Source organism: Lepidochelys kempii, chromosome 2 (genome assembly GCF_965140265.1).
Source record: "Lepidochelys kempii isolate rLepKem1 chromosome 2, rLepKem1.hap2, whole genome shotgun sequence".
Lineage (NCBI taxonomy): Eukaryota > Metazoa > Chordata > Testudines > Cheloniidae > Lepidochelys > Lepidochelys kempii.
This window is the reverse complement of record NC_133257.1, coordinates 216,262,101-216,284,219: the sequence shown is the minus strand read 5'-3', so window position 1 is coordinate 216,284,219 and position 22,119 is coordinate 216,262,101. Positions and strand designations below refer to the sequence as shown.

The following is a 22,119-nucleotide window of genomic DNA, read 5'->3' as shown; positions in this document are numbered from 1 at the left end:
ATCTGAATCTGGTTGCTTGATATATGCAGGAAGCTTCTCTGCTACCCTATGAAATGAATGAATGTGCAACTTCAAGAGAGGAAGGAATTTGCTATGTGCAGAGCTGATGTCCTTTTCTTGCAGATCAGAGTTCCAATATGGCCATTTTGTCCAAATGGAAGCATTAAATACACAGCTCATTTATCAATCTTAAAGAGTTTAACTCTGACCTGAATCTTTGCTGCTGCTTGTTACTTTAATTGAAGCTACACAAGATAACTGACCCTTATTCTGTGATCTAGGTATCTATCTGATAATGTTCTCACTTTGTCCCAAGGTTTAACAAGTGTTTACTTTTTAACCAACTCTCTGATTACATGATTGTTTCTCCCTCTCCCTTTTCCTTGACTCTCTTCCTTTATTATGTGATATAGCTTCTTAAGTCTCTGACATTTCAAGTGAGGGTCACTGTATTTATGCAGTGCCAATAACTCGAGAATGTAGTCTTATGTGTTGAGTGTGCTCTTCACCATTGTTTTGCAAATTAGTCAACATGAAACCAAATAGTGATAATGTGTTGTTATGATTAAGGTTAATAAGCTACTGATTATCTCCATAGAATAAAACTGCAGACACATTATTTAAATGGATTGCTTTGTTGAACTAATTGATAAAGGATCCAAACTTATCTCTGTAGTTTTAAAGACGATGGTGGGTGTGGGGGGAAATATTAAAGAACAAAAGCAGTGTGGGTTGTGTAGTTGTAGTATCTGTAAGTCATAGCCCCATGCTGTAGCCCTAAATGTTTTGTCACCCAAGACAGAAAAAGGTTTTGGTGCCCTACCCCAGACCCTGAATGGCTGAGCCAAAAAAAAACCCCTAAAGATTTGCATCCTGGGCATCCCCCATAACAAAGATCAGCCATAGTGTGGGCAGTGTGCCATGCCATAGCTACAGAGCAGTCTATCTAGCAGCAAATGTCTTTGAGGCTACTGGGCTACCCTTGTAAACCACTTACCTCTGCAAAATCCAGTCTTAGAGCAAGTGAAATATCAGATAGCTAATCCTTGGGCGGTGGGTATAATAGGCCTGGGGAGGTTAAGCCTCCCCTGGCGCAGTTGCCTTCAGATGCCTGGGCCATGGTGGCCGTGCCTGTGCTCCACCTCTTCCCCTCCCTGCTCTGCCCCTTCCCCAATGCCCCCACCACACGATGCTGCCTGGTGAGTCCCTCCTCTCCTCTCCTCCACTCCACACCCCCCCCTCCGGAGGTCTCCAATGTCCCTTCTTTCCTCCACCCCCCTTCCTTGCAAGACCCCCCTCCCGCCACATCCCTTCTCACCTATGAGACAGCTCCGCTTGCTGTGTCCCTCTCTCCTCCATCCCCCTCCCCAGTAAGATCCCCCCGTCCACCTCTCACCATGCCCCTCCTCACCGCGTCCCCTCCACAGGGGTGGGCAGGTGAAGGAGGTATGTGATGAGTGGCAGGTGTGGGGGGGGCTTACAGGGGTGGAGGATAGGAGGGATGCAGCAGGCAGGGGGAGTCTTGCAGGGGGAACAGGTGGAGGAGAGGAGGGATACGGCTAGCGGCAGGGGTCTCGCAGGAGAGGAGGGCCGCGGCGAGCGGGGGCAGCCCCAGCGTGGGAGGGGGTGTAGTTACCACAAAATTTAAACTAAACTGTCTTTTTAATTTAAAAACCTTTATTCTCAATTTATCTATTTCAATATTAAAGGTTGTGGCCCACCCTACAGATTTCTCCAGAGAAAAGCCACTAACCAAGGCCAGCTAACTTTCCCCTTGAAGGACACGGATACAGCCCTCCGATCAAGAACAGGCAGCAAGCCGCAAATTTTTCTAAAACAAAAACCATATTTATTTAGAAGTAAAAAGTTACAATAAAAGAGGAGAGAGAGAGAGAGAGAGAGAGAGGTAAAAATAAAAATAATAAAACAGTAACCGTTACAGATACAGTGTAAAGGAAGCGGCGGGAGAAATAAAGACACAGTACTACAATCACAATTTAGAACAATATAATCATTTACTTAATGCTCTACACCTTATACCAATATCTGTTACAAATTAAACACATATAACATGTCAATTAACATTCAATGTTAAATACTTAATACTAACATCCAGTGAGCGTTGGCCTTCTGGTCACTGAATGGGGAGGGAGATCTCCCTCAAACCACAGGCATTCAGCTTTCTTTATACTTGAAACCCAGACACTCCAGGACAGTGGGTCTCAGACGTTTGTACTGGTGACCCCTTTCACACAGCAAGCCTCTGAGTGCGACCCCCACCCCCCGCCCCCTTATGAATTAAAAACACTGGTTTGTATATTTAACACCATTATAAATGCTGGAGGCAAAGCGGGGTTTGGGGTGGAGGCTGACAGCTCGCAACGCGCCCCCCCCCATGTAATAACCTTGTCCCGACCCCCAGTTTGAGAACCCCTGCTCCAGGATGTGACATAGAAAAGATTTTGACTTGCGGAGGCTTTTTAACAATCCCTCTGAACCGTCCAGCCAAGGCCCTTCTGCTCCGTCTGCTGCTGGCGCGCGATGGCCCGAGGGGCGTCGGCGGCTGTGGCGAGCGGGCCGCGCTGCACGGGGCGGCTGTCTGCCGACACCGGGGCAAAGTGTCTCCTCAGGTGAGAGAGCCGGAAGCCCATTGGTCGCTGCTGCTGGGCTGCTGCAGAGGCCTCCTGCTGACTGGCTGCCACGGTGGGCTGCTGCTAGGATAGCTATCCTCCAGGCAGCCGCTCTTTCGCTGGGTTCCGCGGGAGCTGCTCTTGCTGTTCTGCAGGCGTCTTCTTCCTTTCAGCATTCCTCTCTGGCTGGTCCCTGTCTCCTGCAGAGCTTTAGCCTGCTGGCTCCTGCCTTTATATATGATTTCAGCTCATTAGCTATTAATTTATCATTGCAATTCAACCAATCAGCTTTCAAGGATTTACATATGCTAATTTATATCGCACGTACTGACACGACATTCAAGCTCAGGCAATCGGCTTCCAGAGATTAGCATGTGTTAATGCTACTTATCATGTGCTAATTAGTTACCTGTACAGAAAGCTCCTCCCCTGTCCCATAGACTTCTATGGGCTACACTGTATCCGGGTGGGATTTTGCTGAATCATTGTGAAGTAGCAGAGGGCTGCTGCCCATGATCCCCATTCCAAGCCTGGCTTGGAAAGCCCAGGTTCCCAGTCCCGCAGGAAACTCCCAGGTGTGTCAGAGTGCCGCTGCTTTGACTGGAGACAATAGCAGCATGAAATTGACAAGAAAGTCAATTTCACTGCTGGTAGGCTCTATGCTGTGAAATTGAGCCAGGGTGGGGCTCACAGCTGAGGCTGTCACCCAGGGGCGGATGGTGGGTTCCAACTGTGAACCCCATATGGCTGTCAGTGCCTCACAATGCTCAACTTCAGTGGGTGCAAGTGCTCCCGGTGAGGACACGCTCCACCAGCAGATGGAGGGTAGTGTGGACACCAACAGCCGATTGAATTACTGTGGTGGCTGTAAATCGACCTAAATTAAGTCCACCTAAATTTGTAGTGTAGACAAGCCCTAACCCTATATATCATGAAAGAAAACTAGCTTCATATAAGGTTTGTCTTCACTGGGAAAGAATGGTGTGTTCTTTGTTGGAGAGAGCCATCTGGAGTTAACTAATTGGAGGTAAAATCCTAGTGAAGACAAGGAAGTTTGTCACATTTATTTCAGTGGGAGCAGAGTTAGGAAAATGCTGAGCATTTTTAAAAATCCAATTATAAGTGTATCTGTTCCATGTTCATTAGAAGACCATCGCTTTTGAAAATTCCACCCTCTATTTTCCTGTAAGGGCCATGCCTCATGCCATTTTCCACTGACTGTGGGAGAGTGTTGTCATAGGCACAAAAGAAACATCAATATTATATTACACTTGGAAAAGATTAGCACTCTCTTTGACTTTCTGGCCCAGAGATGTGAGTACTGCCAACTGGGTCACTACTGACAGTTTTGTCTATTTATGCTTGTATCCCCCCCAAAAGAATATCTGAACATTGAAATAAGGAAGGGCACTTCTGCCAAAATCAAAACAGAACAGTGTGGATTGTGTAAAAGTGACTTTGAAATCTATTAAGAACACACAGATGGCAACTCATACACATATATAGAAATCTATAACCAGTGGATGCTTTATCTGCACGGGTCAGAGCAGACAATGGCAGCAGAGGCCAACCTCAGTGATAATAAAGTTAAGGTAATTAAGACCAAAATTCAAGTTGTGGGCTAACCCTAAGAAGTGAGAGATTTCAAATAGAGCTGGATGAAATTTTTGGCCAATTTTTTGGTGAAAAATGGAGATTCCTCAACACCAAAATGTTTTTCAAATTTTGAGTTGATTTTGCCAACTAGCCTCCCTCCCCCAAAAAAAGAAAAATTTGAAACATTTCAAATATTTGTTTGAAATAATATTTTGTTTCAAAATTTCCATTACTTTTGTTTTTTAAAAAACTAAAATTATTTAAAAATTATCAAAATCTGAAGTTTCAGTTTTGTCAAAATAAAGTGTTTCATTTGGCTCAAAACTAAGACATAAGACTAATTTTTTTGACCTTTTGATAGACTGAACACTTCAAAAAAATTTCATTTTCTAGCCAGCCCAAAACTATTTCTTGCAACTTTACAAAATTGCCAGTGAACTGAAAAATCTGTTCTAAATGCAAGAACTCCAATTACTATAGTACTTGGGTTCTCAATCTAGGTGGTCATGAATAGGTTTCAGTGGGTCATGACCACTCTCCTTTTCCTCATGGCTAGATGGGAGAGGGGTTCTGAAACTTTCTGTTGTCTCGTAATGTGAATCACAGCATGGAAGAGGTGAGTTACACATAGTTTCTTTGCCCTAATGTCTCTTACTTGTGTATTAATTTTAGTACTTGCTTGCCTCTAAGCTTTATGTGTGATTGAATAAAGCTTCATTCTGAATACAGAAGGGATGTCCAAAAGACTTAAGCTCTTATTTGCAGCATTGTTGTAGTCATGTTGGTCCCAGGATATTAGAGAGACAAGGTGAGTGAAGACCATCTTCTATTGGTGAGAGAGACAAGCTTTTGAGCTTACACAGTGACCTGAAGAAGAACTCTTTGTAAGCTCAAAAGCTTGTCTCTCTCACCAATAGAAGATGATCTAATAAAAGATATTACCTCACCCACCTTGTTTCTTTGACTCTGACATGCAGATGGCCCTTTTTCAAAGTTTACTTGCTGTCATGGTCTTTTAGTTTCCATTCCAAGCTGAATGTGTATGCAGTTATTCAAATGACAGCAAAAGGGAGCCTGATCTTTAGCTCACAAACTGTGAGAAATATGTTTAACGTTAAGGAAAACAGCTCACATGCCAATTACAAACATTTGTGAAAAACTGCTTTTTGCCAAGTGAAATTGGAAGCTGAGTATCTCACTGCTGAGGGTGGAAGGTGAAAAGTAAAATTCAGCTTGTATCATTTAGGCCCAAATTTTCAAATTTAGTTGCTTCAAGTTAGGCACCCAACTCCATATTTAGGCACCTAAATAAAAGTGGTTTTATTTTCATAAAATTGGCAGCAGCTCGGCATTTCTGACCACCTGATTATTTTTATTTGGTGTCCCAATATGGAGTTAGGTGCCAAGTTTTAGGCACGCAAGATTGAAAATTTTGGCCTTTGTCTTGATCCAAGATATGGGAATAACAATGCTTGTTCTGCCACTCACATTTGGGATTAAAAATTATTTAACTGAAATAGAAAACTGATTTTTTAAACGTGTGCTCGGAAATGTTCGTTGTGGAAACGGTATACAGATCACTTCTCTACTTGTACTTCTCTGAAAATGGAGCCCATCATTATTTCATTAACTATATTACGATAGTCACAGATTCCAAGATCAGAAGGGACCATTCTGATAATCTAGTCTGACCTCTTGTGTAGCACAGGCCATAGAACTTCTACCCTCCCCTCCACCCGCCAAAAAATAATCCTAGAACAGATCTTTTTGAAAACCATCCAAATTGATTTTAAAATTGCCAGTGATGGAAAACACACCTTAGTAAATTGTTCCAGTGGTTATTTACCTTCACTTAAACTGTGCTTTTATTTCCAGTTTGAATTGGTCTAGCTTCAACTTCCAGCCATACATTAATGCACAGGCTGTTGGGGGGGGGGGTGAAGAGGGAGTGAGAGAAACCAGGCATGTTGAGGTCCCTCAGAGTACTGAGCATGGAATCTGCTAGAAGTTTAGAGGGCTGCTAATGCCCAGGATTGAATTTATCTTCACTCTAATGGTCTTCCAACTGAACTTCTTTGGCAGCTAAATTGAATCAGCCCCTTAAAATATACAGACCAATACAAGCCAATCCTCTATATTTTTTCTGTCTAAGATCAGTACCTGTCCTTCTCTGAAAGGAGTAGAGTTCACAGTGGATTTCAGAGGGCAAATGTGAAAAGCAGTTAAAAATCTCATAGGAAGAGGGCAAAGGAAATACAGATATGTATTGTTATAATCTGGCTCTATCACCTGTGAAAACAGTAAAAGATTGTTTTATAGAAAGAGAAACAAAAATGAGGATTGGTGGTAGAAGACTAAAGAAAATAGCTATTGTGTATTTATGTCATTGTCGTGTTTTATTATTTTAGGGAGGCCATATACAATATACCCTAAAACAATGGGGGAGGAGGGGAAGGATGGTAACTCTTGCCATTATCATTAGTTCTCTGGCCAACTTGTGGGATGGGACAGCTACAGACTGGTCCTTGGGAAAAACTAATAGATTTTAAGGCCGGAAGAGACCATTATGATCATCTAGTCTGATCTCCTGCAGAATGCTGGCCATATAATTTCATCCAGTAAAGTTACAAACTAGCCGATTATGGTTATGTTTATGTATCACAACAATTATCTGTGCCCTTAATAATCCCACAGTATAATAATAAATAATACCATACTATTCCACATTCATAGTCATGAACACTGCAACTTACTAGAGTACTACTAGTGTGCATAGAGAACAGTGTTATTTTTTTAATAAAAGTAAAGGAATGAACTAGATAAATGGGAAGAACAATAGACAGAATCCATCAAAGGCTCCAAACTTAACATGTGTAATAGGAAATGGACAGGGGGTAGGGGACACATGGTAGCGTTATCCTCTTCCACTTTCTCTTTTATTTGTGGGAAGTATCTCCATTCCCTCATGGGAGCTGGCAGAGCCCTTTGCCAAGTTTCAGTGCCAAACGCGTATGAAAAGGGGCACAAAGGAGAAGCAGAAGTGGAAGTATCATTGTGGAATTTGAATGTAGTGGCACTTCTAATTTATTTAGTATTCAGCGTTTTGACTTTAATTAGAATTCTTTTGTCACATCATTCATCAAATGCACTTGAAAGAAATGGAAATTAACACCAAAGTTTGGGTTGCCAGCAGCATGCTTGTAATACTTTTACTCATTTTAGTTTATTGTTGTTCAGTTCAGTTTACTTGCGACGGTTCACTTATCTGTGACTGCATTAAAAAAACAAAAGGTTAGAATGAATATACACTCTTTAAAAGTGTTGTTTTGTGAGGGACTCATAGCTCTCAACACCCTCCTAATCAGCTGCCAGTTTTTTTCTGGTTCTTTCGTTTGCTGTTGCATATAGAAAAATAGTACAGAAGCTTCTCCATAAGAATTAACTGTGCGGTTGTCCAGGACACTGAAGCTTCATGATGCTCTTGCAACACTGGGAAGTCATTGACATTTGTGTATTGCCTGAAACTCAGTTAAAGTGTACAGAGAGTGGAATGTCACCTAGTTGCTGAAAGCACTCCTGGTTTTGAGGTGAAGCAGAATAATTTTATGCAAGTATTGTCTGCAGGGAGAAAACGTCCACAGGTATCACTTCAACTGCATGATTATTTATGCACCAGGATGGCAGTATTGCCAACCTCAAGTGCTCAAAATTCATTAGTTTAGGCCCCAGAAAATCATGTAATTGGTTTAAAAATCTAAAGAGTCTTTAAAAAAAACCTACCAATAATAAATTGAAAGTTGTTTTAATTTGGTTTCTGAGCCTCTAGGATACACTGAGGGCTTGTTTTCTAGCTTTTTTTCTGGGTCAGTGGAGGCTAGTTTGTTTTTTTTAATGGAAGTCAAGATTCTCACATAATCTCATGACTCCTGAAACTGGAAGTTTAAGAAAAACGTGAAATATCACAAGATTCAGTATAAAATTATAAAAGCAGGAAACACTGAGTTGTACACATCTACACTGAGTAACAGGGTCGCTTCTCGTCCCATCTCCTCCCTGATATTTGTCATCCCCCTTCACTGTGTCACACTGCGAATATATGCTGTAAAGTCTTTCGGGCAAGGACAGTGGCTCCTTTTTGACAAAGGGCTTAGTACTAACTTTGGTGACTATAAAATATTTATTTATAATACAAGACCATGTTAATCGAACTAGTTTATGGCCTGATCCAACTTCCATGGAAATCAATTAATCGATTCCTTACGATGTCAGTGAGAACTATCTGTTTGAACACTTATGAAGACGTAGGATGCCTTTTTACACTATAATTCAGGGCCATATACTTCAAGTATCATAGTACTTTCTTCATGCTTATTGAATTCTGAAGTATGTCTGCTTTGCATTTTAGTAAAGGTAAACATTTTAATAAAGTGTATATTTAAGCATGCTGCGATCAATATAATACAGTGTCAAAGCATTCACTAACACTTTGCATCCCCTTGTTTTAATTATAACAATGGTTTCAGATAACTGGCACATCTAACCAATAATAGGGTACTCTGGTTTAATCATTATGGAAACACAGTAACACAAGAAAATGCAATAGTGGCTAAAGGATCCCCATTATAGTGGTATACCACACACACAGATTTTGTGGGTGCCTAATGCCAGCTCTGAGTGTAAATAAATTGCAGCTCTGAGAATATTATCTGTGCCTTGTACTTCAGAGCTGTCAGTCAGTATTTTTGATCATTAGCCATCTGTGATTATTTTAATTTTTGCCAGCAGGAGAAGGAACTCTTTTCCACCAGGGAGCTCTGCTATTACAATATAATTTATATGTAAAGAGCTCATTTCATTAGTGCAAAAAAACTTTTTATATAGTTTTGGGTTTTTAGTTTAAAAGAAACTCCTGGCACTTGTAAAAACACCCACTGAAATATTTATTACACCGCTTATTCTCTTCTATTGATACTTTTGTACATTCTCTCTACAGAAAAGACAATTAGCACCTTGCTGGATTGGATGGCAGTAACCCTGCCACTATAACACCTTTACTTGTGGGCAAGCAATATAGTACTTTTGTTTCTTCAGTTCCACTTGAAACTACCACATTTTTAGGCTTTGTCTTCGCTCAAAACCAGGCATTAGCCAGCATGTGGTAATACCCTAATGAATACAAGGCAGGTGTTTTTTTAAACACGTGTTAGCAGGTTCACAGAAAGGCTTTACAACTGTCTTTGTCTTTACTGGGATTTTACCATGTTAGTTGGCACATCACATTAGCTAAATTGGAGTAAAAAAACCTCCCACTTACTTCCTAGTGTAGATGCCCCCCTTAGTGAGAGACATATGGGCATTCCTCACTAACGTGCCATTGTGTAGACACTTCCTTATGCAACTGGTTGAAATAAAAAGGTTCCATCTGCTTGATTTATAGAGCTAAAACTACCCCCAGTCGTACAGTAAAAAAGCCTTATTTTTATCACTGTTACAAACTACTGACATTATAAATTGAGTTGGTGACGTTCAAGTTGCTCATACAGATACTTATAGCGAAAATAACTTCTTGTATTTAAAAATCATTTTGTTATCCTGATTTTTTGTGAAAAACACAAACACCTGATTTTCAAAGGTGCTGAGCTATTGTTGCCATTGTGCTCACTGGATTTCAGGCTCTTAGTGCCTTTTAAAATCCAAGTCTCCTATGTGAACCTTAAAGTCGTCATTCAACAATTTACATGGCTGAGGGATGTGCTGTTTTCTACATGCTTCATGTGTGTTTAATGCCCTAAACATGATTTGGAATCATGTGCATACAAACAAGAGCAAAGAATAGATCTTATATTTTGTGACCACATCTTTTGTTTCATGCACTATAATTATAGTATAGATAATGTTAACACTTTTTTCTGTCCTGTAGCAAATAATGTGTAGGATACAGCACTACTTACTTTTCTCCTTCTTACACAACTCATTGTAGTTGCATTTCATTTCATAATCCAGTTTTTATGCCACCATAGCATGTAATTTACACTAATTAATGACCGGTTAATTAATTTACACTAATTAATGACCAGTTGACCATGTGCAATTCATGCCAACATTTGCCTGACTTCTGAATTTGAGCCAATGAATCATAATTTCTATTGCCGAAATGTAAGGGCCAGATCTGCAGCTGGTGTAAATTAGATAGATGCTTTGAATGTACATGTTGAACGAACATATGCTGATTCACAACAGCTGAGATCTGGCCCTTTACTACACAATTATACACTGTACTGCACTTGGTGCAGTGATAGTTCCAATTACACTAATCACCATAATGTAAGAATATTGATAAGCAGTGTAGCAGCTAATCAGATGTTCATGTGACCCTGTTTTGGTGGATCCTCTCCAGTTCTGAACTCAGCACACGTCCACTTCTAGTTCAAATCCGGAACTTAATTTGATTGTTGAAGAATCAGATTTGAAATTAAAAATTATGATAAAAAGGAATAATGTTGACCCTATGATAGAAACCATTCCAAAGTCATGATAAGTTTTGCACAAAATCACACTATAGCTAGTAGAAGACTGCTACAGTTGGTAAACAACTTAAACAGGAAAACCTATTGTATTTAGGTTTTTAGGTCTTCCGGCAAACTGAATTCATGAATGACAGTTTCCATTTAAAAAAATATCCTTGGGATACATGAAGTACAATTTAATTTTTACTTCTCTATTGCCAAACTTTGATTTGATTGAATCTATCTTTATCCCCATGTGGCTGCTGGAGCACTCACTTTACAGCACTCACTACCTTTCATAATTCCAGACTATCAAGACAAATCTGCAAGTAAAACACCTCACTTTTATCAGCAGGCATTCAGAGAATGACAGGTGGCAAATAAAGCACTTAGTGGATTGTTCTAATTACATTTTTCTCCTGCCACCAAGAACTTGAGAAAGTTTCAGGAAAATCATATCAGAGAGGTGGATATATTTGCTGCTTTCTTTTTCTTCAAACACCACTTAATTTCTGTAAGGATTCATAAGAAGAGTTTCAGCCCTGATGTTATACAGTCATAGAATTTAAGACCCAAAGGGGCCACCAGATCATTTAGACTGACCTGCTATATATCACAGTCCACTAACACCATTCAGTAATTTCCTGGTCTTCCATGGAGTTACTCCAAGAATGAACCTGTCCCTACTAAGAACAAAAGAGACAACAATAAATACAAAAAAGCGAGATATTCCAAAAGAGCTAGACTCACTTGGATTTATGTAAACCTAGAGAGAAAGTGAATTTAATCCAAGATCTCTAAAATAACGTTCAGAATAAATCCCTTTCACTTGAGAATTAAAAGAGAGATCATGGAAAATAGTGCTCTCAGGTTTGCTTCTGGTTCTGTGTTCCACCCTGGGGTCACTTCACTGGAGTTATTATGGATATATACCCAGTGATAATCCAGTATTACAAAAGTCATTAGGTTGAGTGCTTGTATTGACTGACTCTTCAGCTCAAATGGGAAGTTGAATTCAGTGGGTGCTCAATACCTTGGAAAAACCTAGCGAAAATTTGACCATGTGAGCTAGGTACCAAATGGCTTCTGTGGCCTCACATGTTTGGTGGTGGAGTATGTTGCATTGCTTCCACCACCCCACTTCTGCAGATTGTTCCGACTCCTTTTTGCTTCCTTGAGTGCAACACAGCTGAGGGACAAATACATACTCCAAATAATAGAGGATCATATAAGATTGGACTGAGATGCTTTAGCAGACCTGAGTGAGCAAACCTGTAGAATACCCCAATGTGTTATCCCTATCTTCAGCCAGTGCTATTAGTGTTTCACTTCCGTGAGCACCTTGTTTCATGATGACCATCTGTAATTATTTTTAAAGCCTTTTGACTATAATCTCTAGCTTGGTAGGGCCACACAAAAGCAGGTGGATCTGGCTACTGGAAGATTTCCCCTGTGTAGGGGATTTCTAGAGTGGTGTAAAGCTGCTGTAGTGGCTCCTACACCACTTTCATCAGGATCCCTGATTCAAGGGGCATATCTAGGAGGCATCTATATAACTGGCAATTAACGGGTGCTGGGGTACCCCACTGGGGCCATTAGCAGCTGGTATAGTTCAGAAAGCTGAGCAGGTTGAGGATCAGGGGTCTGTGATTCTACTCCCAGCTCTGCAAGATTTAACCTGGTGCAACTTCTCAACTGCCTTATTTGTAAAATGGGAGAATGGTAGTTGCTTTGTAAGCATGTGAGGCCTTGAGCAGTAAGGATGGTTGTGAAGAGCACAGAAAAAATAACAGTAGTCAATAGAAAAGGTGAAAATGGAACTTGAGTTCTCCTGGCTTCCAAGCCAGACCATGTTCCCCCAAACTAAAAAGGTACGTAGATTTGGATGATGAGTGCTCTCTTTTTCTAAAAATAAGAGTGCACCAGCATGCCTGTACAACAGTGCAGGACAATCTGCCCAATTTAGAGATTGTCCCATAACAATGAGGATGGTTGGCAACCTTAATTTTTCACTTCCCCCAACAATCTATATTCATCACAGTATCAGCTCAGAGCATTCAGACTTCGACATAAAGTTCGAAACAATATTAGGGACTAAATGTGAGTATTTAAAGCTCTATTTTAATATTACTTTTAGCGATTCCACTAAAGGACTAACCAGGACTCTTCCTGGGGTTTGGACCCTGAAATAATAACCTTGGGAAGTCATGGAAACTCCTTCACTGAAAGTTTTCAAAAGGATACTGGACAGCCATTTGTCTTGGTGGTTTAGACACAACAAATCCCGCATCTTAAGAACATAAGAACAGCCATAGTGGGTCAGACCAAAGGTCCGTCTAGCCCAGTATCCTGTCTTCTGACAGTGGCCAATGCCAGGTGCCCCAGAGGGAATGAACAGAACAGATAATCATCAAGTGATCCCTTCCCTGTCGCCCATTCCCAGCTTCTGGCATGGGTTAGACTAGATGACCCTTGCGGTCTCTTCTGACCCTATGATTCTATGGCACACTTACCAAATGAAGCTCATCTTCTGGCAATACCTGTGCTAGAACATTCTGGATATGTAGCAGTACTTTATACAAATTCTGTTGAAGAACATAGTCCCTGGGCTGAGTCTGGAGAGGGGCAGACCATACCCTCTCGAGGGCTCCAAAACTGAATTTCATTGTGATGTTTGCAGTAACTCAGAATAGCGAAATAATATTTAACTCAAAGAGAGAAGGGCTGTGCATGGAGAGCTTTCGTATTAGCATTTTCTTTATACTTCCAGGTAGCAGTGTAATTAAAGATGGAGATCTGTTTCCCATGCAAAGACAGATGGATGGTCTAGGGATTAGGGCAGTAGCCTGGAACTCAGGAGTTTGGGGTTCAATCCTTTGCTCTGCCAAAGACTTCTTGTGTGACCTTCAGCAAGTCACTTCACCTCCCTTGTGCTTCAATGCCTCAGCTGTGAAATGGGGTTAATAGCTAATAGCACTTCCCTACTTCATGGGGTTATGAGGTGATTATGAGGTGCTCATCAATTAGAGGTGTATCAATTAGAGGTGTAGCATTTTAGAGTCCCTTTATGGTCTTACTCTGTAGCCTATACTTAAGCTAAATACCTTTTAATTATAATAGAAGTCTTGCCTGACTAAGAATGCAAGATTTGCACCTTTTGCTGATAATTTTGAAGATAGTTTGGTTCCAACCTCATGGTAAGTGTAGAAATTTAGCTACAAAGAAGACAAATAGAAGCCAAGCATATACATCAGAAGGAAAAATCTTGGCTGTTGGAAATTTAGTTGCTTGAAAGGTGGTCTTTTTATTTTCATCTACAGATTAGTAAAACATCTTCCTCATAAATCACTTAGGTAAACACTTTCAAGTGTGCAACATGCCCTACTCCCATTGCTCACAAGAGAACCGATACAGCCTACGATGTGTATGTGGTATGATCGCTCACAAGAGAACCGATACAGCCAATAGTAAGCCTCAGTGTGTATGTGCCACTAGTTCTTGATGACTTGATCTAATTTGCAGTCATTCTATTAATTGGTTTGCCTCCTAGCACCATCAAATCTTCACATTCTAGAAAAATTTCCCTCCCCCTGCCTTTTTGCTAATGAATTCACCCCTTTAGGGCACTATGCAGTCCCATTTCTCACAGATAAATGAATCCTGAGCTGCTTTGTGAGTCTCTAGATAGAGGAATAAGAATGGCATAAGGTGTGGGGGTTTTTTGGAGGGGGGATGGATATAATGGGGAGGCTTTTAAAATATCTCAGGTTGCTCCATTATCATTATGAGCAATAACAAAGAAAATATTTACCTTACTTTACAATCTACTATGCATGCTTTTGCACATTTCCATTTTTCAGTGTTTCCTCGGCAAGAACACAATTCTCCAGTCAGCTTTCCTAATAGAGTCCTCCTTACTATGCTGGACAAATGTCATGTCCCCTGGCTCTCTCCATCCTGTAATGAAAATAGACCTATTGCCAGCTACACCTTGCTGATTGCTTCCTACCTGCTGCTAAGGATAATTTGTGCAGTGTAAATGAAGACTTCAGTAGTTGCTGAAGGGGAAAAAAAGGTACAAAAAGGAACTGCTGTGCCATATCTACATAAAACAGCCCCTACAGAAACAGTTCTGATTAGTCAAAAATGTGTAAAGTGTATAAAAGATCTTTAAGTTTTCACAATACTAATTACACTAGACATCATAAACAAGTGTTTCACCCTGAAAAATGAATCACATCTGTTGTATTTTTATTTTTTAATTTGCTCAGACCTGGGCCAAGCGTGCATATGTAATTTTTCCCCCATTTATTCTTGCGGCCCTGATTTTGCAATATTTAGTCTTAGCACTTCTACTAGGTGTAGTGCTTACCACACCAAGTAAGTCTTGAACACTACACCCAGTCTTACATGATTGCAGGGTCGAGCACACAAATCGGAACCAAGGCCTTTGAAAATCTGCCAGGTACCACAGTTTAGTTTGTCAACATTATTTATCTCTAAAAAGGGCTCTAGAGAGATCCTAAACTTAACAGTGTAACAAATCAGTGGGGCTCCCTAGGAAGTTTGCCGTTGTTTGCTATGCTGCACACTATGGACATTCAGAATGTCACAGTGTCAGTAAATGTTGCTCTGAGCAGCATTAACTGTCCTCAAACGCTATCTGACAAACCCCTTCCCTCACCAGAGAGAGAGTGAGTCGATGGCAGGATGGCAAAAGAACCAGCTTGGAGCTGGGATCTCAGAGGTGCACATAGTTAACTATTGTGTGTGTCTGGCTTGGGCTGCATGTGGGTTGCCTCACATCTACCGTTAAACAGGTCACATGCCTTCTGGTTATATGCTAAGAGAACCAGATGGCACATAACTTCAGAAGTTGAAGCATTGATCTTGTATTTTTTTTTCCTTTCTGATCATTTTGATGCAGAAGGGAACCATAAAGGCCCTGGTTGTTACAGTACTGATATTGTACTTGGTCTCAGTTTCTCTGAACACCTTGGATTCAGCTGGGAAATACTGGGACCAGAGGAGGAAATAATGAAATACCACAAGAAAAATTATTCCCATTATAATGCTGATCCAACTAATGAGTCTGATTTCTAGACCAAAGCAATCCAGATATGTTTAAATAATTAAGCTTTTATCTGCATACTATCTAGATTCCCCTCACAACTTTTCCACCTTCTTCCTCTTCTGTAAATACATCACAAAAGAACTACTTAACAAATCAGCATATTCTTATATGTCCTGTCTCCAGTTCTCTTTATTGTTTGCTAGTGGATCAGGGTTCTCTTCTCCCTCCTCCCTTTGTCTATTCTGAATAATATTTGAAGAATCTGTTATCATTAGTTTAAAATATCCTTTGAAGGTTTGACAGTTAGTATCTCTTTTTGATCCTCTCTAATTATCCTTCTAAACTTGCTTCTCTTTCTTTTCACAGCTCTCGCAGTCCTTCTGAACAAATTGTAGATCCTGCTGCTTCTCACTAATACTGTGCTTTCCATCTCTCTGTTCTCTCTTTCCTTCTCCAATTATTTTACCTTGTGTTGCTCTTTTCACCACCAAAGATCTAATAATACTCTTAATGCTTTCTGTCTGTCTATTTATACAATTTAAACATAGATACACTGAAGCCGAAAAAGTGTTTCCAAACAATGAGGCTGGATTGTGAACCATTTACTTACCTGAATATGGCAGTGGGTAACTGCTCACCAGTGTGAGTAAGGGATTCACATTACGACCCTATCTGACTAAGCCTTACAGCATCTCTGCGAGGCAGTTTACAGATCAGGGGAAATGAGGCAGCGAGGGGCTCATTTAGGGTCTGATCCTGTAAGGCGCTAAGCAATGCCTGGTGATGGTCCCATTAAGACCAATGAGGGTTGTTATGCCTATCATTTTTCAGGATTGAGCCCACACATACAATCTGGGGCATAGGTGGGAATGGAACACAGAGCTCCTGGCTCCCAGCCCCTCTGCCTTACCCACAACACCATCTTAAACCAAGCTGAGTTTAATGTTCTGTACTTACAGCTTGTTCTTGGTTCCTTGCAGGAAATTTTCCATGTGTGTTAGGATTCCTGTAAAGGTTACTGAAGGCATTTTGAATTTTCCAGTTAATCAACTTTGTTACTCTGTGTTTGAACCACCCAGAATTTGTGCTGTCGTGCTCCAGCTTTCTGCCTGAAAGCTCTCAACCCCATCAGAGAGCAGGCAGCAGTACCACTGACAGTCTATGCCAGTGGGACACCTTCAAATTCCAGCTGAGGCACCATAGGAACCCCACTGGGAAAGGCTGCCCAAGAGATGTCCTCAGTCAGCCCTATTCTCATACCTACCATATCGACTCTACCTCATCTTCAGCTGCCACCAATCCTGTTCTGTTCTGACCCTGGGCCTTCTGGGATTATGAAAGCTGACATAAGGGCAAAGTTTCAGAGTAGCAGCTGTGTTAGTCTGTACCCGCAAAAAGAAAAGGAGGACTTGTGGCACCAAATAAATGTGTTAGTCTCTAAGGTGCCACAAGTACCCCTTTTCTTTTTATAAGGGCAAAGGTAAGTCTCCATTGTCTGCTTCTCACTTTGCCATGGAAGGCTCTTGTCTATTTCACTTTTTTCCTACAGGCAGAATGTGAAAATGATGAGTTGTCCAGGTGGGCAGCTAGAGACCTTTCATTTTGATCATTCATAAGAAAATCAAAATTTTCCAGCAAAATTGAATTTCCCACAGAAAATTTTGATTTTGCAAAAATGCCAGAAAATCATTTCTGCCGGAAAACCATTTTGGTGGAAATTTCCTGATGAGCACTAGATAATATACCTCCATGATGCATGTTTCCTCTGAAGCATAGGGTGCTGGCTACTACTGAAAACAAATCCTGGAGTAGATGGACTGCAGGTATTATCCATTATGGCAAATCCTATGTTCCTATGAAATCTCATGAAAAAGAATCTGGTGAGATTTTCAGTTCAATATTACAGATGTCAGAGACTCAGACACATCTCCAAATTTCCCCCAGAGTCTCATTTATAAGAGTGATTTAGGCACGTAGGAGCCAAAGTCCATTAAAAGTGAATGGCACTTGGACTCTCAAGTGCCTAATGGCCAGATTGACAAAGGTATTGAGGTGCTCAAAGATGCAAATATGCAGCTTTGAAAAGCCTACTAGATGCCTAAGGGGTTTAGGTGCCTAGATCCTATTGAAAGTCAATAGGAGTTGTATGCCTGATTCACATAGGTGTGTAGTGGGATTTACAAGTGTCTATCTGCATATTTGGGAACCTAAATACCAATTCATAAATCCAGACCTAAGTCCCTGTTGAAGACAAGTCTTAGGCCTTTCGAAAATTTTGCCTTTTGAATAAGGCCTGAATAAGCATCCAAAGTCCTTGGGGTGTTTATACTTTCTGAACTGGGCTGGGATGATTTAGTTGGGGATTGGTCCTGCTTTGAGTAGGGGGTTGGAATAGATGACCTCCTGAGGTGCCTTCCAACCCTGATATTCTATGATTCTATGAACTGCATTTGCAAGCCTTGTCAGGCTCCGCTCTCAGCATTCACATTTTTTAAACCCTTCACCTCACTTCCACCTTATCTGCTAATTTTACATCACTCAAATCCTTGTAATTCTCCACATCGCCCTCTATTTTTGTAAGTATGGGACAGTGAGTTGAAAAGATCAAATGAAATATACAAATAAGATGGTATAATCTAGCACTGAGCAAATCAGGAACCAAAATGATTTCAAGTAAAATAAAACGTACCGTATAGTAATTCCGTAATGAAGATACTGACATGGTATATTGTGCAAGAGAGATCCAGAATAAGCTTCTAACCAAAGGGAGGGCAAAGGGGATGGGATGAAGAAGCATAGGATGACATAAAGGGAAGTTAGGAAAGTGAAGTGAACAGATATTGACGTATTCCCCCACAGGGCTTGGTGATCTCTCTCATGTAAACACTTGAAAATACATTGTGGACCCAACTGCAATTAATGCTGTACAACAAGAGCCTTGAATATACAGACCTTGATTCAGGAAAGCAAGTAAGCACATGCTTAATTATAAGCATGTGCTTGCTTGAATCCCATTGATTTCAATGCAATTTAGCAACACTTAAGTGTTGTCCTGAATAGGGTTGGACCCTCAAGTGTCCTAAATAGGGATACTTTATTGAATCAGGGTCTTGAATCAGTTTAGAAGAGGAAGAACCAAAGGGAAAGGTCTGTAATGAGAAATTCTGATGATAGTTTTGGAGGCTAATTTTTACCCCTGCCTTAACCATACTTGCAGCTGTTTGCAGCTGCAATTTTGCAGATTCTCTGAAATCAATAAAGTTACTCCTGCAGAGAATTTGAGCTAAACTTAGCTTGAACTTAGAGCGAGCTAAAAGAAAGCTGATTAAATCTGATTTTTCAGGGGCTAAACTGATTGCTGGAGCTGATAAAAAAAATTTCTATTGAAACATTTTCTGTGGAAAATGGCTTTTGAACAAACCTGAAGTTTTTGTGAAAAAGATAGTTTTTGTCTGAAAGTTTTTGGTTTTATACTAAAAACCTGAAAACTGATGATTTTCACTTTTTTGCAATTGTTTTTGACAAAATCCCCAAGAAGGTTAAAGAAAACTTTTGACAATCATTTGAAAAAAATTGCATCAAAGCTTTTCATAGAATAAAAAATAATTTCCTGACCAGCTTTACTGATTGCATTTGAAAGTCAGGAAGGAATTCTTACTCGAATAAAAAGTACTGCAGAATTGACAAGGAGCGCTATATGGGATGGAGGATCATCTATATCAGGTATTGGTCACTGGTAGCTGCAAAATATTGGACCGATGAGCTGATCTAGCACAGCAATACTGTGTTTCTAGTGGTAATATTAGTTTAGGCTATTCTATCTCTTGTTCTGATTATCTCTGAAGTACTTGAACAGTACTACAGACCGAATGGCTAGGCAGCAGTTCTGCAGAAAACGACCTAGAGTTTACAGTGGATGAGAAGCTGGATATGAGTCAACAGTGTGCCCTTGTTGCCAAGAAGGCCAATGGCATTTTGGGCTGTATAAGTAGGGGCATTGCCAGCAGATCGAGGGATGTGATTGTTCCCCTCTATTCGACATTGGTGAGGCCTCAACTGGAGTACTGTGTCCAGTGTTGGGCCCCACACTACAAGAATGATGTGAAAAAATGGAAAAGCATCCAGCGGAGGGCAACAAAAATGATTAGGGGGCTGGAACACATGACTTATGAGGAGAGTCTGAGAGAACGGGGATTGTTTAGTTTGCGGAAGAGTAGAATGAGGGGGGATTTGATAGCTGCTTTCAACTACCTGAACAACACCACCCTATACCGGAAACCTACTGACCGCTATTCCTACCTACATGCCTCCAGCTTTCACCCAGACCACACCACATGATCCATTGTCTACAGCCAAGCTCTACGATACAACTGCATTTGCTCAAATCCCTCAGACAGACACAAAGACCTACAAGATCTCTATCAAGCATTCTTACAACTACAATACCCACCTGCTGAAGTAAAGAAACAGATTGACAGAGCCAGAAGAGTACCGAGAAGTCACCTACTACAGGACAGGCCCAACAAAGAAAATAACAGAACGCCACTAGCCGTCACCTTCAGCCCCCAACTAAAACCTCTCCAAAGCATTATTAAGGATCTACAACCTATCCTGAAGGACGACCCATCACTCTCACAAATCTTGGGAGACACGCCAGTCCTTGCCTACAGACAGCCCCCCAACCTGAAGCAAATACTCACCAGCAACCACACACCAGAACCACTAACCCAGGAACCTATCCTTTTGACAAAGCCCGTTGCCAACTGTGCCCACATATCTATTCAGGGGACACCATCACAGGGCCTAATCACATCAGCCACACTATCAGAGGCTCGTTCACCTGCACATCTACCAATGTGATATATGCCATCAAGTGCCAGCAATGCCCCTCTGCCATGTACATTGGTCAAACTGGACAGTCTCTATGTAAAAGAATAAATGGACACAAATCAGATGTCAAGAATTATAACATTCAAAAACCAGTCGGAGAACACTTCAATCTCTCTGGACACTCGATTTCTGATCTCAAAGTGACTATCCTTCAACAAAAAAAATTTCAAAAACAGACTCCAACGAGAGACTGCTGAATTGAAATTAATTTGCAGATTGGATACAATTAACGTAGGCTCGAATAGAGACTGGGAGTGGTTGAGTCATTATACTAAGTGAAACTATTTCCCCTTGTTTATTTCTTCCCCTCCCCCCCCCCCCCCCGTTCCTCAGACATTCTTGTTAACTCCTGGAAATGTGCTGGAAATGGCCCACCTTGATTATCACTTCAAAAGGTTTTCTCTCCCCCCACCCCACTATCCTGCTGGTAATAGCTCATCTTAAGTGATCACTCTCCTTACAATGTATATTTTTTCATGGTCTGTGTGTATATATAAAATCTCCTCACTGTACTTTCCACTTTATGCATCCGATGAAATGAGCTGTAGCTCACAAAAGCTTATGTTCAAATAAATTGGTTAGTCTCTAAGGTGCCACAAGTACTCCTTTTCTTTTTACTGAAAGGGGGTTCCAAAGAGGATGGATCTAGACTGTTCTCAATGGTAGCAGATGACAGAACAAGGAGTAATGGTCTCAAGTTGCAGTGGGGGAGGTTTAGGTTGGATATTAGGAAAAACTTTTTCACAAGGAGGGTGGTGAAGCACTGGAATGCGTTACGTAGGGAGGTGGTGGAATCTCCTTCCTTTGAGGTTTTTAAAGTCAGACTTGACACAGCCCTGGCTGGGATGATTTAGTTGGGGATTGGTCCTGCTTTGAGCAGGGGGTTGAACTAGATGACCTCCTGAGGTCCCTGCCAACCCTGATATTCTATGAATATTGCAAAAGGTGTCATAAAATTTAATTGTAATAGTTACCTAAACACATGACATGAAATGTAATGATTCCACGTAATAATGTGATTTGTGAAAGTAGAGTAGTATGAATTGTTTGATCTGTAGTTTAGTCTGGTAGAGTTACTTCTATATGTTTAGAAAGATGGACCTATTGAAATACTACAGAGTTATAACATTGACATTCTTCCCATTTAATTCTAAGTTTCAAAATAGAGAAGAATTGTAACCTTTTTTTTGTATATCAAAAGAGTAAAGTTATATTTATGCATTGTCTCATAATTCCATAATCTTGTCCAAATTAGGTATAATTAATGTTATCCTAAACTACTGTAAGGACAGTGTTTAAATATTTTCCTTGTCTAATTCTCCATGGTTATCTTATCTTAATTTCATACGAAAGCACATTATAAAGACAAAACTTTATTGACAGCTGAATGGTTGCATTCGATTACAACTTGAAAACAATGTGG

The 22,119-nt window shown here is 40.6% G+C and overlaps 1 long non-coding RNA gene across 1 annotated transcript in view; it reads right to left on the bottom strand.

The window, feature by feature from the left end:
* Nucleotides 1-2,276: 2,276 nt before the first annotated feature.
* LOC140906052 (uncharacterized) overlaps nt 2,277-22,119 on the bottom strand; it is a 30,122-nt gene continuing 10,279 nt past the window's right edge. Inside the window, exons 2-3 of the long non-coding RNA XR_012157030.1 lie at nt 11,336-11,418; nt 2,277-2,859 (exon numbers count right to left, since the gene is read on the bottom strand). This is a non-coding gene — a long non-coding RNA (uncharacterized lncRNA). The remainder of the gene's footprint in view (nt 2,860-11,335; nt 11,419-22,119) is intronic.